Genomic DNA, 14,845 nt, shown 5'->3' with positions numbered 1-14,845 from the left:
ACTTTGACTCTCAGTCCTTTCATTATGATCAATTGTGAACAGAAATTGATCACTTGGACTAGTGAGATGGCACTGGTACATGCCACCTTGATGGAATTGAATTGGAATCCCCTAGTGTCTTTCTAACTTTACTGTTTGGGGCAAGTCAGCTTGAGCATGTCCCAAATTGTACATCTCTTCCCTCTCTTATTCCAACTCTTATGTTTAACAGGGATCACATTTCAGTTAATTTTTAACACTTAAGAATAACTGTGTATTAATTACAGAATTAAACCAATAGTATTAAGTACAACAGACAAAAACAAATACTAAGAGGGATAACATTAAGTTGTTCATTAACAGTCAGGGCTATGGCTGATCAAGTCCCCGTTTCTCATAGTGTCCATTTCACTTCAACAGGTTTCCTTTTTGGTGTTCAGTCAGTTGTCACCAATCAGGGAGAACATATGGTATTTGTCCCTTTGGGACTGGCTTATTTCACTCAGCATGATGTGTTCCAGATTCCTCCATTTTGTTGCAAATGACTGGATTTCATTGTTTCTTACTGCGGTATAGTATTCTAAGGAGTACATATCCCATAATTTCTTTATCCAGTCTACCGTTGATGGGCATTTAGGTTGGTTCCAGGTCTTAGCTATTGTGAATTGAGCTGCAATAAACATTAGGGTGCAGACCGCTTTTTTGTTTGCCAATTTAAATTCCTTTGGGTAAATCCCAAGGAGTGGGATGGGTGGGTCGAACGGTAGGGTTATCTTCAGGTTTCTGAGGAATCTCCAGACTGACTTCCATAGTGGCTTGACCAGTTTGCATTCCCACCAACAGTGGGTTAGTGTCCCTTTTTCCCCACATCCTCGCCAGCATCTGTTGTTGGTAGATTTCTGTATGTGAGTCATTCTAACCGGGGTGAGGTGAAACCTCACTGTGGTCTTGATTTGCATTTCCCTGATTGCCAGTGACCTTGAACATTTTTTCATGTGCCTGTTGGCCATTTGGATTTCCTCTTTTGAAAAATGTCTATTGAGGTCCTTGGCCCATCTCTTAAGTGGGTTGTTGGTTTTGTTTTTGTGGAGTTTCTTGATCTCTTTGTAGATTCTGGTTATTAACCCTTTATCTTTGCATAGTTTGCAAATATTTTTTCCCATTCTGTCGGTTGTCTCTTCACTCTCCTGACTGTTTCTTTTGTAGTACAGAAACTTCTCAATTTGATGCAATCCCAATAGTTGATTTTGGCTTTGACTGCCTGTGCCTCCCAGGTCTTTTCCAGAAACTCTTTGCCTGTGCCAATATCTTGCAGGGTTTCTCCAATGTTCTCTAATAACTTGATGGTATCTGGTCATAGATTTAGTTCTTTAATGCACGTTGAGTGGATTTTTGTGTAAGGTGTAAGGTAGGGGTCTTGCTTCATGCTTCTGCAGGTGGAAATCCAGTTTTCCCAGCACCATTTATTGAATAGACTGTCCTTGCTCCAGGAATTGGTCTTAGATCCTTGACCAAATGTAAGTTGGCTGTAGAAGTTCGGGTTGGTTTCTGGTGTTTCAATTCTGTTCCATTGGTCTATACATCTGTTTCTGTACCAGTACCATGCTGTTTTGATTACAACTGCCCTGTAGTATGTCCTGAAATCTGGTATTGTAATGCCTCTAACTTCGTTTTTGTTGTACAAGATTGCTTTAGCTATCCGAGGTCTCTTGTGCCTCCATATGAATTTCAGCACCATTTTTTCTAGATCTGAGAAGAATGTCTTTGGTATCTTGATTGGCATTGCATTGAATCTATAAATTGCTTTTGGGAGAATGACATTTTGATGATGTTGATTCTTCCAATCCATGAGCATGGAAGATTTTTTCATTTCTTGGTATCCTCTTCTATTTCTTTCTTTAAGATTTTGTAATTCTCATCGTACAGATCTTGAACTCCTTGGTTAAGTTTATTCCAAGGTATTTGATTGTTTTTGTAGCTATTGTGAATGGGATTGATCTTAGAAGTTCTTTCTCAGCTGTGGCATTGCTTGTGTATACAAAGGCTGTTGATTTTTGTGCATTGATTTTATATCCTGCCACTTTGCCAAACTCCTCTATGAGTTCCCATAGTCTCTTAGTAGAGTTCTTGGGCTCCCCTAAGTAAAGAATCATATCGTCTGCAAAGAGGGATAGTTTGAGTTCTTCCTTCCCAATGTGTATCCCTTTAATTTCTTTTTCTTGCCTAATAGCTCTGGCTAGAACCTCCAGAACTATATTGAATAGCAGTGGTGAGAGTGGGCATCCCTGTCTGGTACCAGATCTCAGTGGAAATGCTTCCAACTTTTCCCCATTCAATAGGATGCTGGCCGTGGGTTTTTCATAAATTGCTTTGATTATATTGAGGAATGTTCCTTCTATACCCAATTTGCTTAGAGTTTTCATCATGAAAGGGTGTTGAATTTTATCAAATGCTTTCTCTGCATCTATTGAGATAATCATATGATTTTTCTTCTGCAGTCTGGTAATGTGGTGTATCACATTGATTCATTTGCACATACTGAACCATCCCTGCATAACAGGGATAAATCCCACTTGGTCTGGGTGGATGATTTTCCTGATGTGTTGTTGTATTCTATTGGCGAGAATTTTATTGAGGATTTTTGCGTCTATGTTCATCAAGGATATTGGTCTGTAATTTTCTTTCAGTGCTGCATCTTCCTCTGGCTTAGGGATTAAGGTGATGCTGGCTTCATAGAAAGAATTTGGAAGGATTCCCTCTTTTTCAATTGTTCTGAATAGTTTGAGAAGAAATGGATTTAGTTCTTCTTTAAATGTCTGGTAGAATTCAGCAGTGAATCCATCTGGTCCTGGGCTTTTCTTTGTTGGGAGGGCCTTGATTACTGTTTCAATTTCTGTCTCAGTTATGGGTCTATTTGGGTTTTCCTTGTCTTCATGGTTCAATTTAGGTAGATTGCATGTGTCCAGGAATCTATCCATTTCTGATAGATTTTCCTGTTTGCTGGCATACAACTCTTTGTAGTAGTTTCTGATGATTCTTTTTATTTCTGTGGTGTCTGTTGTTACGTTTCCTGTTTCATCTCTGATTTTATTGATTTGGGTCTTTTCTCTTCTTTTTTTAGTTAGTTGGGCCAATGGGGTGTCAATTTTTTTTTTTATTTTTTCAAAAAAACCAGCTCTTCGCTTGGCTGATTTTTTGTAATTTTTTTATTCAATCCTGTTGATTTCTTCTCTGATTTTAATTATTTCTCTTCTCCTACTACATTTGGGTCTGGTTTGCTGCAGTTTTTCTAGGTCCTAGAGATGCACTGAAAGCTGATTTATTTGGTACCTTTCCAATTTCTTGATATAGGCACCTATTGCTATAAACTTGCCTCTCAATACTGCTTTTGCCGTATCCCATAAGTTTTGATATGTTGTGTTGTTATCCTCATTTACTTCCAGAAGGTTTTTGATTTCTCTTTTGATTTCTTGAATGACCCAGTGTTCATTCAGGAGCCTGTTGTTCAGTCTCCATGTGTTTGCATACTTTCTAGGGGTTCCTGAGTTGCTAATTTCCAACTTCATTCTGCTGTGGTCTGAGAAGCTGCATGGTATGATTCTAATTCTTTTGGATTTGCTGAGACTTGCTTTATGGCCTCATATGTGATCAATCCTCGAAAAGGTTCCATGCACTGCTGAGAAGAATGTAAAGTCTTTAGATGTAGGATTGAAAGTTCTGTAGATATCTGTTAGATCCATTTGGGCAATAGTGTCAATTAAATCTGCTGTTTCCTTCATCTTCTGTCCTGATGATCTGTCTGTTTCTGAGAGTGGAGTATTGAAGTCCCCCAGTACAATTGTATTGGAATCTAAGTCTCCCTTTAAGTCCCTTAACATATCTTTTAAATAGACTGGTGCCCTGTAATTAGGTGCATATACATTTATAATAGTTACATACTCCTGTTGAATTGAACCCTTAATCATTATATAGTGCCCCTCTTTGTCTTCTCCTAACAGTTTTTCTATTAAAGTTTATTTTGTCTGATATTAATATGGCTACACCTGCTAATTTTTTTTGGTTTCTGTTGGCATGGAATATCTTCTTCCAACCTTTTACTTTCAGTCTTCATGTATCTTTGTCAGAAAGATGTGTTTCTTGTAGGCAGCAAATAGTTGGTTTTTGTTCCTTAATCCATTCAGCCAGTCTGTACCTTTTGACTGGCGAGTTAAGTCCATTAACATTTAATTTGACTATTGATACATAGTGACTTTGCCCTGCCATTTTCCCAAAGATATTTTCTAGTATATGCTTTGAGCTTCCTATGCTCTTTTACTGGTAGGTGTTCTTCCTTTACCTTCTTTCATATTGATGGCCATGTTTCTGTGTTTCTGAGTGTTGCACATCTTTAAGCATCTTTTGCAGGGCTGGATGAGTGGCGACAAACTCTTTCAATTTCTGTTTGCTATGAAAGGTCTTTATTTCACCTTCATTCACACATGAAAGCTTAGCAGGATATAAATTCTGGACTGGCAATTTTTCTCTCTTAGCCCTTGGGCTATGTCTTGCCATTCCCACCTAGCCTGTAGTGTTTCTGATGAGAAGTCAGCTGTGAGTCTGATTGGAGATCCTCTGAGAGTAATTTGACGTTTCTCTCTTGCACATTTTAGCATCTTTATGCTTCACTGTGGTGAGTTTAATTACAACATGTCGTGGTCATGTTTACTAGGGGTTACTAGGGGTTCTATGAGCTTCCTGTACTAGAATGTCTCTGTCCTTCTCCAAACCTGGAAATTTTCTGCTAATATCTCACTAAAAAGGCCTTCTAATCCTTTCTCTCCATGCCTTCAGGAACTCCTAGAACTTGAATGTTGGTTTTTTAATAGTATCCTGAAGATTCCTGACAATATTTTTTAGATTTCTAATTTCCTCTTCTTTTCTTTGGTTTGACTGTATGTTTTCCTGTTCTCTGTCTTCTAAGTCCGATAATCTCTCTTCTGTTTCACTGACTCTGTTTTTTAGACTCTCTAATGTGTTTGTTATTTAATCTATTGAGTTCTTCATTTCATTTTGATTTCTCTTCACTAGCACACTTTTCTGTTCTACTAGTTTCTGCATTTCATTTTGATTCTTCCTTAAAATTCATTTTCACGAGAGAGATTTTCTATCCTGTCCAATAATGATTTCTGTAGTTCAAGGATTTGCTTTTGAAAACTTCTAAATGTTCTTATCATAAATTTTTTGAAATCCGTATCTTGCATTTCTTCTATCTCATCATCTTCATAATCTTGGCTTGGGGTGTTTTGTTTATTTGTAGGCATCATAGTGTCTTTGTTGATCTTGTTCCCTTGATTTTTGTGTTTGTTGCTTGGCATTGTTAGTTCTTCTTCCCTCACTGTGAGTTTTTTTTTTAATACTATGTCTGTGTTAAGTGGACTGCCTGCTGTTGGAGGAGCCTTGGAGGCTTGAGATGGGTGCAGCCTGAGAGCTCTGCTTGGTTCTTCCGGGTTAAGGGTGTGCAAAGGTGACACCTTCAGGTTATGCGTGGTAAATCTCTCTCTTTTTATTTATTTATTTATTTAATTTTTTAAACGTTTATTTAATGAATATAAATTTCCAAAATACGGCTCATGGATTACAATGGCTTCCCCCCCATAGCGTCCCTCCCACCCACAACCCTCCCCTTATCCACTCCCTCTCCCCTTCCATTCACGTCAAGATTCATTTTCGATTCTCTTCATACGCAGAAGATCAGTTTAGCATACATTAAGTAAAGATTTCAACAGTTTGCTCCCACACAGAAACATAAAGTGAAAAATACTGTTTGAGTACTAGTTATAGCATTAAATCTCAATGTACAGCACACTAGGACAAAGATCCTACATGAGGAGTAAGTGCACAGTGACTCCTGTTGTTGACTTAACAAATTGACACTCTTGTTTATGGCATCAGTAATCACCCTAGGCTCTTGTCATGAGCTGCCAAGGCTATGGAAGTCCCCTGAGTTCACTGACTCTGATAATTTTTAGATAAGGCCATGGTCAAAGTGGAAGTTCTCTCCTCCCTTCAGAGAAAGGTACCTCCTTCTTTGATGACCCGTTCTTTCCACTGGGATCTCACTCGTGGAGATCTTTCATTTAGGTTTTTTTTTTTTTCCCTAGAGTGTCTTGGCTTTCCATGCCTGAAATACTCTCATGGGCTTTTCTGCTGGATCCAAATGCCTTAAGGGCTGATTCTGAGGCCAGAGTGCTGTTAGGACATTTGCCATTCTATGGGTCTGCTGTGTATCTCACTTCCCATGTTGGATCATTCTCTCCCTTTTTTATTCTATCAGCTAGTATTTGCAGACACTATTCTTGTTTATGTGATCCCTTTGGTTCTTAGTCCTATCATTATGATCAATTGTGAACAGAAATTGATCACTGGGACTAGTGAGATGGCATTGATACATGCCACCTTGATGGGATTGAATTGGAATCCCCTCTTATGTTTATAACTCTACCATTTGAGGTAAGTCAGGTTGAGCATGTCCCGAATTGCACATCTCTTCCCTCTCTTATTCCCACTTTTATATTTAACAGTGATCATTTTTCAGTTAAGTTTCAGCACTTAAGAATAATTGTGTATTGATTATAGTATTCAACCAAAAGCATTAAGGAGAACAAACAAACAAAATACTAAGAGGGATAACATATCAAGTTGCTCATCAGCAGTCAGAGTGAGGGCTGATCAAGTCACCATAATTTTTTTTTATCAGGAGGTAAGTAATACCACACAGCTGAGCAGAATTGATGGTATTTAGCTTCCAATCTCTGGCTTCTGCCCAAAGAATCTGTGTGGGCTCAGTTTCTCCTGGAGACTCCCACTGGGTTGCCTAGGCCACTGAATTGTAGCACCTCAGTTCATTAGCTCTACCCTTTTGTTATGTATATCCAGAATGGCACCTGCTCTTTGTCTCTTGCTCACCTTTGCAAGGTCAGTGGAGAGAGAAACTTGCCCATACCAGTACCTCCCGACTTTTTTTTCTTCCTTCTCTCCTGTAGTCAGTCTGATGAACTTTCCCTCCTCAAGCCTGCTTCCCTCTAGACTCTGTCCACCGTTTCCCCACCAATGTCTCAGGTTACTGAGTTCACCTCCCACTCCAGCGCTGATGTGTGGACTCAGAGCTGTGGGCGTCCCTGCTCTCCCCGCTGGTCGTCTGTGTCACATCCACTAGATCCAGAAGTGTTTCCTCTGCATTTTTTCCCCCAAGCCTTTCCCTGTGATTACTGTAATTCCTCTTTTGTCAACCTATCTTTTCCCAGATTATCAGTGCGCATCCTCACTATTCTGCCATCTTGGCTCCACCCCTAATTCCATATACTCTTAAAGAAATACTTCATTTTCCTTATATGAAACAATTAAAAAGTTGTACTAATTACCATTGTAAGGTAAAATACTGCCTCCTAATCACTCCACTTAGAATGACAATATGCCAATTCATGGGGCTGGTGCTGTGGCACAGTGGGTCAAAGCCCTGGCCTGAATGCCGGCATCCCATATGGGCACCAGTTCTAGTCCTGCTGCTCCTCTCCTGATCCGGCTCTCTGCTATGGCCTGGGAAAGCAGTAGAAGATGGTCCAAGTCCTTGGGCCCCTGCACTCATGTGGAAGACCCAGAAGAAGATCCTGGCTTTGGATAGGCTCAGCTCAGTCCATTGTGAACATTTGAGGAGTGAACCAGCAGATGGAAGACCTCTCTCTCTCTGTCTCTACCTCTCTCTGTAACTCTATCAAATAAATAAAATCAATCTTTAAAAAATGCCAATTCACATATTTCTAGATTATGTTTGTATGAATAAACTGCTTCCAAAGATCAGAATTTTAGTTGTGATACTAATTTAAGTATTTTAACACCCCTTAATGTTACACACCAAGAACGATGTTTTGAGTTTATTTTGTTGACAATAATTATGCATACCTATGGACTGCAGTGAGAGATTTTAATTCATGCATACAATGTGTACTGAATAGATTGGAGTAAACAACATTTTCCCTTCTCTGCCATTATACTTCAGGGCCTTGGAGCACCTTTCCTCTATTTGTTCCTAAAATATGGGATAGCTTACAGTGGACTATAGTCACCCACAATGCTATGTAACACAAGGAACTCACTATCATCTAGCTCTGATTTGGTACCAATTACTCCATGAAGTTTTTAAAGAATTTCTCAATTAATTAGTTTCAAAGAAAAAGAGACACACAGAGAAACAGAGAGAGAGAGGGGGAGAGGGAGAAGGAGAGAGAAAGAGAGGACATTCTCATCCACTGATTCAAATCACCAACATCTAAAACTGTGGCTTTGCCAGACTTTTATAATGATTTAGGTATGACTCCAAATGTACAGGTGACAAAAGCAAAAATAAGGAAGTAGGACTGCAAAAAAATCAAGTTCTACATACTAAAGGAAAAGCTGAAAAGTGAAAGCAAGGAATGAGAGAAAATACTGGCAAATCATAGCTGATTAAAGGATTAATATAAAGAATAGACACAATTCAAAGGGAAATATTGTAATAAAAAATGGACAAAGGATCGGATCAGTTTTTCCATAAGCAGCCAACAGGCATTTAAAAGGGTCTCAGCACTGCGCTCAAGACCACAATGGTTATGATCACACGTATGTAAAAATAGCTATTATAAAAAAGTAAAAAAACATAAATATTGAACCAGCATTGGAGAAAAGGGAACATATAAATTGTTTATAGAAATGTAAATTAGTACATCCACTATGGAGAACACTATGGAGGTGTCTCAAATAAAATTAAAAATGGAGCTAACAAATGATAAAGCATTCCCACTATTGGATGTGCATCTAAAGAAATAAAATTACTATCTCAAAGATACAACTGCACAACCATGTTCATGTGAGCATTATTCACACGAATAAGATATATAAATAAACATTGTCTATCAACAGATGAGTAGAGAAAATGCCAGACACACACAATGGAGTCACATTCAACCTTAACAAGGAAATTCTGACATTTTGTCACAATCTGGATTGAAAAGTTTGAATATACCATTGGGCTGATTGAAATGTCACAGAAAGATAAATACCACACAATCTCCCTTATTTATGGAATCTCAGAAAGTCAGACTTAAGCACAGAAGAGAATAGTGCTTACTAGGTGCTGAGAGTGAAGGAAATGGAAGATGTTAGTTGAATGACACACATTTACAGTTAGGAGAAAATGTACAGCTCAGAAATGTTATGAATATATGATTAGATATTCACAACTTGTTAAGGCACTAGGTTTTCTTTTAAAAACTATGTAAGGTGATGGATATATTAGTTTGATTTTCCTAATCATTTCAGAATGTATATGTACAAGGGAACTCCAAAAGGTTTGGAAAAACAGGATTAAACAGTGAAATTTCCATAAATTTTTAAAAAGTCTCTTCACATATCAAAACTTCAAGGTGCAGGCCTTGAATATCTACAAATTTTGTTTGTCAATTATACTCCAATAACTTTGAAAACAATCACCCTACATCAAAATTAAAACTCAAAAAAAAAAAAAGGTTTATATCTTTGGGGTTGGGAAGGTTTTCATGGAACAGAAACAGTTTTAAAAACATTGATAAATGTGACTAGCTAAAATTTCTTATTTGAAAGTTCAGGGAATATGTAAAGGCTCAGATGACATCCAAGACCAAAATACAGTGTCGTCTTGTCCCCCCTAAAACCTCTACCAAAGCCCTGATCAAAATAAAACTGTTTCATTAACTTACCTGGTCTGTGACGCTGTTGTTACCAACAGAAAACGTGGTCAGACTCCCAGAAAGAGCTACGCTAAGAAGTCAAGGGCCATGAGCTGAGACTCAGCTTCTGAACTATTCAGAAAACTTGGGGAATGCTGTCACCCCGGGGAGAAGAGGAACTGAGGATCCAATAAGTGACAGCTCTTCGCTGCAGGAACCCAGCACACAACCCATATGCTCCATAATGACCATCCTGTCCCCACTGCACAATCGGGGAAGACAAGGGGATGCCACCAACAGCTGCCCAGGGATGGCCCCTGGACTGTGAGCAGGAAAGGAACAGGACGCCGGGGTCCCGGGTGCCAGTCCAGCCCCCGTACTGCAGACCAGAAGGGGCTGAGTGGAGGGTCGTATCAGCAATGAGAGGGGGCCTACAGGCTCCAGCGACAACTTCTGGGAAGCCCACATCCTGCCAGCCTTTTCTGACAACTTCCCCACCCTGCCTTCCCCTCTCCTCAAGCTCAGCCCCACGCACCATGTCCCGAGGTCCTAGGTGAGCAGCTTCCTGCGATGGAAGAAGGTACGAGAACAATGGACGTGGGCTACATTCAGAGTTCTGAGTGTTGGAGCCCCCTCCTTGGGCCTCTCCACCACGGAACTGGTTGACTACTATGATGTCAAGATTCCGTGGGATTACGTAGCACTTATGCTACCACACCTGATTGGACAGCTTGCCTAGCTGTGAGGATGCACACGTCATAAAAGATGCAGCCAATCAGTGTGCTGCATAACTCCAGGTCTTGCTGGAGGCAGAAGCAAGAAGGAGTCTTGGGTTCATTTCTGAAACTTCGTCCTCTTGCGCACCACCCTCCCTGCAGCGAGAGGTGGGATCTCCTCTCTGGTCCTGCTCACTGCTGGGCTCCCACCTGCATCTTCCTGAGAGGCTCCTACTTGGAGCTTGCAGTAAACTAACTCAGGTCGGTTACCATTTAATGGCTGTTTATTGGCTTCAGAGTCTTTCTTTTTCATCATCTATGTGATACTTTTTCTGTTGAATCATCTGTGGTTTTTTAAGTATTGATTTAAAGAATATTTAAGGATATCACAAAATTGAATCCTCCAATTTCACTTGTTTTTTTTTTTTAGTCTGCCTGTCCTTTATTATTTTCTGTTTCCTGCTAGTACTTAGTAATTAGAACACACACACACACACACGTATGTATAATTCTTCCAGTAATCTCATTTATCAGTTTTTAGATTTTTATGGATTATCTCCGTATATAAGCATCACCCAGTATATTCACATTTTATGACTTAGAAATTGATCTTTATACCATGTAATTACTTTTTGCTGTTTTATTTCCTTTATTACACCTGTAGTAGAAAGTCTGAGAGAGAGTGCAGGAATCATGGCCTAGGTTTACTGTAAGGAAAAAAGCTTTCAATGAGCCCTTATTATTTGCGTCATTTGCTGTAGGTTCATTTCACTCTCAGGCACAGTAAAGAAGTCGCTGGCTTTTTTGTTGTTGCTCTGCTAGCAGTTTTCTCTTTCCTAGCTGCTGAACTTCACTAAATGCTTTCCAACACGAAATCTAAATGACCATGGGATTTTCTTCTTGCGATTTGTACCTGCCTGGAAGGCCTGTCTGGGAATGTTAACCACCCTTGCATTTTTTATTATGTCCCTGCTTCCTATTGATATATTTTCTTAGATGATTTCATTTATTACATTAATACTTTTCTGAGGATATTTGTAGCTCTGTTTATGAAAGAGATGCTTTTTTTTTTTTTTTGGCAGGCAGAGTGGACAGTGAGAGAGAGAGACAGAGAGAAAGGTCTTCCTTTGCCGTTGGTTCACCCTCCAATGGCCGCCGCGGCTGGTGCGCTGCGGCCGGCGCACCGCGCTGATCCGATGGCAGGAGCCAGGTGCTTCTCCTGGTCTCCCATGCAGGTGCAGGGCCCAAGCACTTGGGCCATCCTCCACTGCACTCCCTGGCCACAGCAGAGAGCTGGCCTGGAAGAGGGGCAACCGGGACAGAATCCGGCGCCCCAACCGGGACTAGAACCCGGTGTGCTGGTGCCGCAAGGCGGAGGATTAGCTTAGTGAGCTGCAGCGCCGGCCGAAAAGAGATGCTTTTAAAAACTTAATTTTTATTTCAAGTCTTGATCCAAAAATTTATTTTTTTAATTTCTTTTTTTTAAGATTTATTTTATGTATTTGAAAGACAGAGTTACCGAGAGAGGTAGAGACAGAGAGAGAGAGGTCTTCCACCCACTGGTTCACTCCCCAGATGGCTGCAACAGCCAGAGCTGCACTGATCCAAAGCCAGGAGCCAGGATCTTCTTCTGGGTCTCCCACATGGGCGCAAAGGCCCAAGGACTTGGGCCATCTTTTACTGCTTTTCCCAGGCCATCGCAGAGAGCAAGATTGGAAGAGGAGCAGCCAAGACTAGAACCGGCATCCATATGGGACGCTGGCACTTCAGGCCAGGGTTTTAACCTGCTGTGCCACAGCGCCAGCCCCCTTTTTTAATTTCAAGTCTTGGCCTGCTTGCACCATCCTCACTGTAATGGTGGTTTTCCAAAAGAAACTAAAAAATAGGCTTTGCTTATTTTCACTTTGGGTAGGTCTTTGAAATGTAAATTTGTTTTTTCTTCGGTAAAATTTTGAAGTATTCTCTAATTCTGGACCTGAAATTGTCATTGTGTGACTTTCTGGGTTGACCGTTTGGAGTTTTCAAAATGTGATTCAACTTACTTGCGTTATATAGGAGTTTTTCTATTTTATGTTATATTTGTGTTTTGGAAACCTGATTTTCAAAATAGGGTGGATATTGATCTCTGTAGTCAAATTTTACTCCTAGGAATTTCATGTCTTTCTCTAGTATCTTGGTCAAAACTATAATCTCTACAAAAGAATGATACTGTTTTAATTCCTAAACTGGTTATTTGTGTTACCTTCCCCATTTGTTCCTTAATTGTTTTTTCCTAATGGTTAACTTTGTTAACATTTTTCTTAAAAAAAAGTCATTGTGTCCTTGTTTATTTGTGGTACATTGTATAGCATTTCATACATGTCTGCTGTTCCCTTTTTTCTTCTTTTTCTTCAATACTCTGATATTTTTTGTTTATAATTAACAAGGGAGCTGTAATGATTGATTTTCAGTTTTATTCTAACATAAGCATTTAAGGTTATAAACAATCTCTAAGCACTGGTTTACTGCATCCTCTTTATTCCTTCATGTGTTCCCAACCTGTTTCCATCACAGGCTCCAGTTCTGAAACCCACATGTACTGACTGGTAAATTAGTGCTTCAGCCATTAGAGACCCACTTTTTACACTTGTGTGCCCAGGTAATCACAGCCCATCAGCTACCCTTTCCATGTCTGCAAAAGGGCTATGGTCCCTTAAAATATATCACATCTTGATTTCTTTTAGAGAAGCAGATGAAATTTCCCAAACAGCCCATGTTAGACATTTCTATATATACTACTGGCTACATCTGAGTTGTTGTTTCTAAATCAATCTTTCATAGCAAACAGAACTGCTCTGATTGTCAGTTTTTTTTCTTTATGGTGTTACCGGCTAATTACCAACTTGTGTTGATGCTAGTGAGATTCACATACCTGATTTTTCTATTAATTAATTTGACATTCTGGAGTGGCCTGAATGTCAAAATTCTGCCCTCATAGAGCATATTTGAAGAAAGTGGTATAAATTATAGCTTTGTGTAAAATAGTTTAAATATTTGAAGTGCTCTGGATAAAAAATAAAATAATGTGATAGGTCCCAGTGGAGAGGACAAGGGTTGCTTTAGCCAGAAGAGTTTGAAAGTCCTCACTAATGGATAATACGTGATCTTAAAACATAACAATGGGGAGTAACTTTCAGTGCAGAAGCTAGGAAAAGAGCATCTAAGCTGCAGAAGTGAAAAGCAAATTTAAAGATTTTAATGAGGGGGGAAATATAGATGTATAATTAATGGATAAAAGAGGAAAGATTTGGAAGATGAAGAAAAAAGTGAAACATGGTGACTACACTTCAAAATGTTTTCTCCAAAATTTTTGAGAAAAATTTAAAGAATTTTAACTTTTAAAAATATGCATTATGATGTATATGGTAATTCACTTTATTAAACCATTTTACAATGTGTATAAATTCCAAAACAATATGTACAATGGCCATTCAAGGAATTCATGTAAAATGCATTGAGAGATTATTTTGATTCAAAAACTCTTATATCATATAGATTTTTATAATGGACATTTTCAATAAGTTTTTAAAAATCACCCAGATTCATGAATTTCAAATTTTAATGCACCAAAATAAACTTACCTTTGAATCCCATTCCCATCTTATTTTTTAAAATACACATTGTTGGGGCCAGCGCTGTGGCTCACTTGGCTAATCCTCTGCCTGCAGTGCCGGCATCCCGTATGGACACCGGGTTCTAGTCTTGGTTGCTCCTCTTCCAGTCCAGCTCTCTGCTGTGGCCTGGGAGGGCAGTGGAGGATGGCCCAAGTGCTTGGGCTCCTGCACCTTCATGGAAGACTGGGAAGAGCACCTGGCTCCTGGCTTTGGGCTGATGCAGCACCGGCCGTAGTGGCCATTTGGGGAGTGAACCAACAGAAGGAAGACCTTTCTCTCTGTCTCTCTCTCTCTCTCACTGTCTATAACTCTACCTGTCAAATAAAAAAAAAAAAACACACACACGCATTGTTCATAGTAAATGAATGTATGATGTATATATTTTATTTTTAATTGAAATCTATTTTTTCCAATAAATAAATAAGAAACATAAATGAGACTCTATTAGTGGATTTTAAGGATGGAGATCTTTCTTTGTCTCGGGTGACTTTAAGAGATCACTTCTCTTGTTGACAATGTGTAGACTAATCCTGTTGGGTGCTCCAACAATGACTTATATATTCTTTTCTGATAGAGATTTGAATTTTCCCCCTATTGTTTTCCTGCTTATTTGTTGATGGGTTACTATTTTAAGAAACACTGAGAGGAACATTATGTGCCCATTATGTCTTTGTGGTCTATTCCTTTTATTTCCTTAGAATAAATTCCTAAAAATGAAATTATTAGGTAAAAGAATGTAATCATTCTATTCTTTCATCAGAAAAGATACTCTATTCTT

General features: G+C 39.2%; 1 protein-coding gene across 1 annotated transcript in view; it reads right to left on the bottom strand.

Annotated features, from left to right (window-relative positions):
- Positions 1-14,845, bottom strand: part of LOC103347453 (zinc finger protein 585A-like) — a 222,720-nt gene that overhangs the window by 96,947 nt on the left and 110,928 nt on the right. The window lies entirely within an intron of this gene.

The sequence above is a fragment of the Oryctolagus cuniculus genome, chromosome 12, assembly GCF_964237555.1.
Source record: "Oryctolagus cuniculus chromosome 12, mOryCun1.1, whole genome shotgun sequence".
In the NCBI taxonomy this organism is placed as follows: domain Eukaryota; kingdom Metazoa; phylum Chordata; class Mammalia; order Lagomorpha; family Leporidae; genus Oryctolagus; species Oryctolagus cuniculus.
This window is presented reverse-complemented; position numbering and strand designations above follow the sequence as displayed.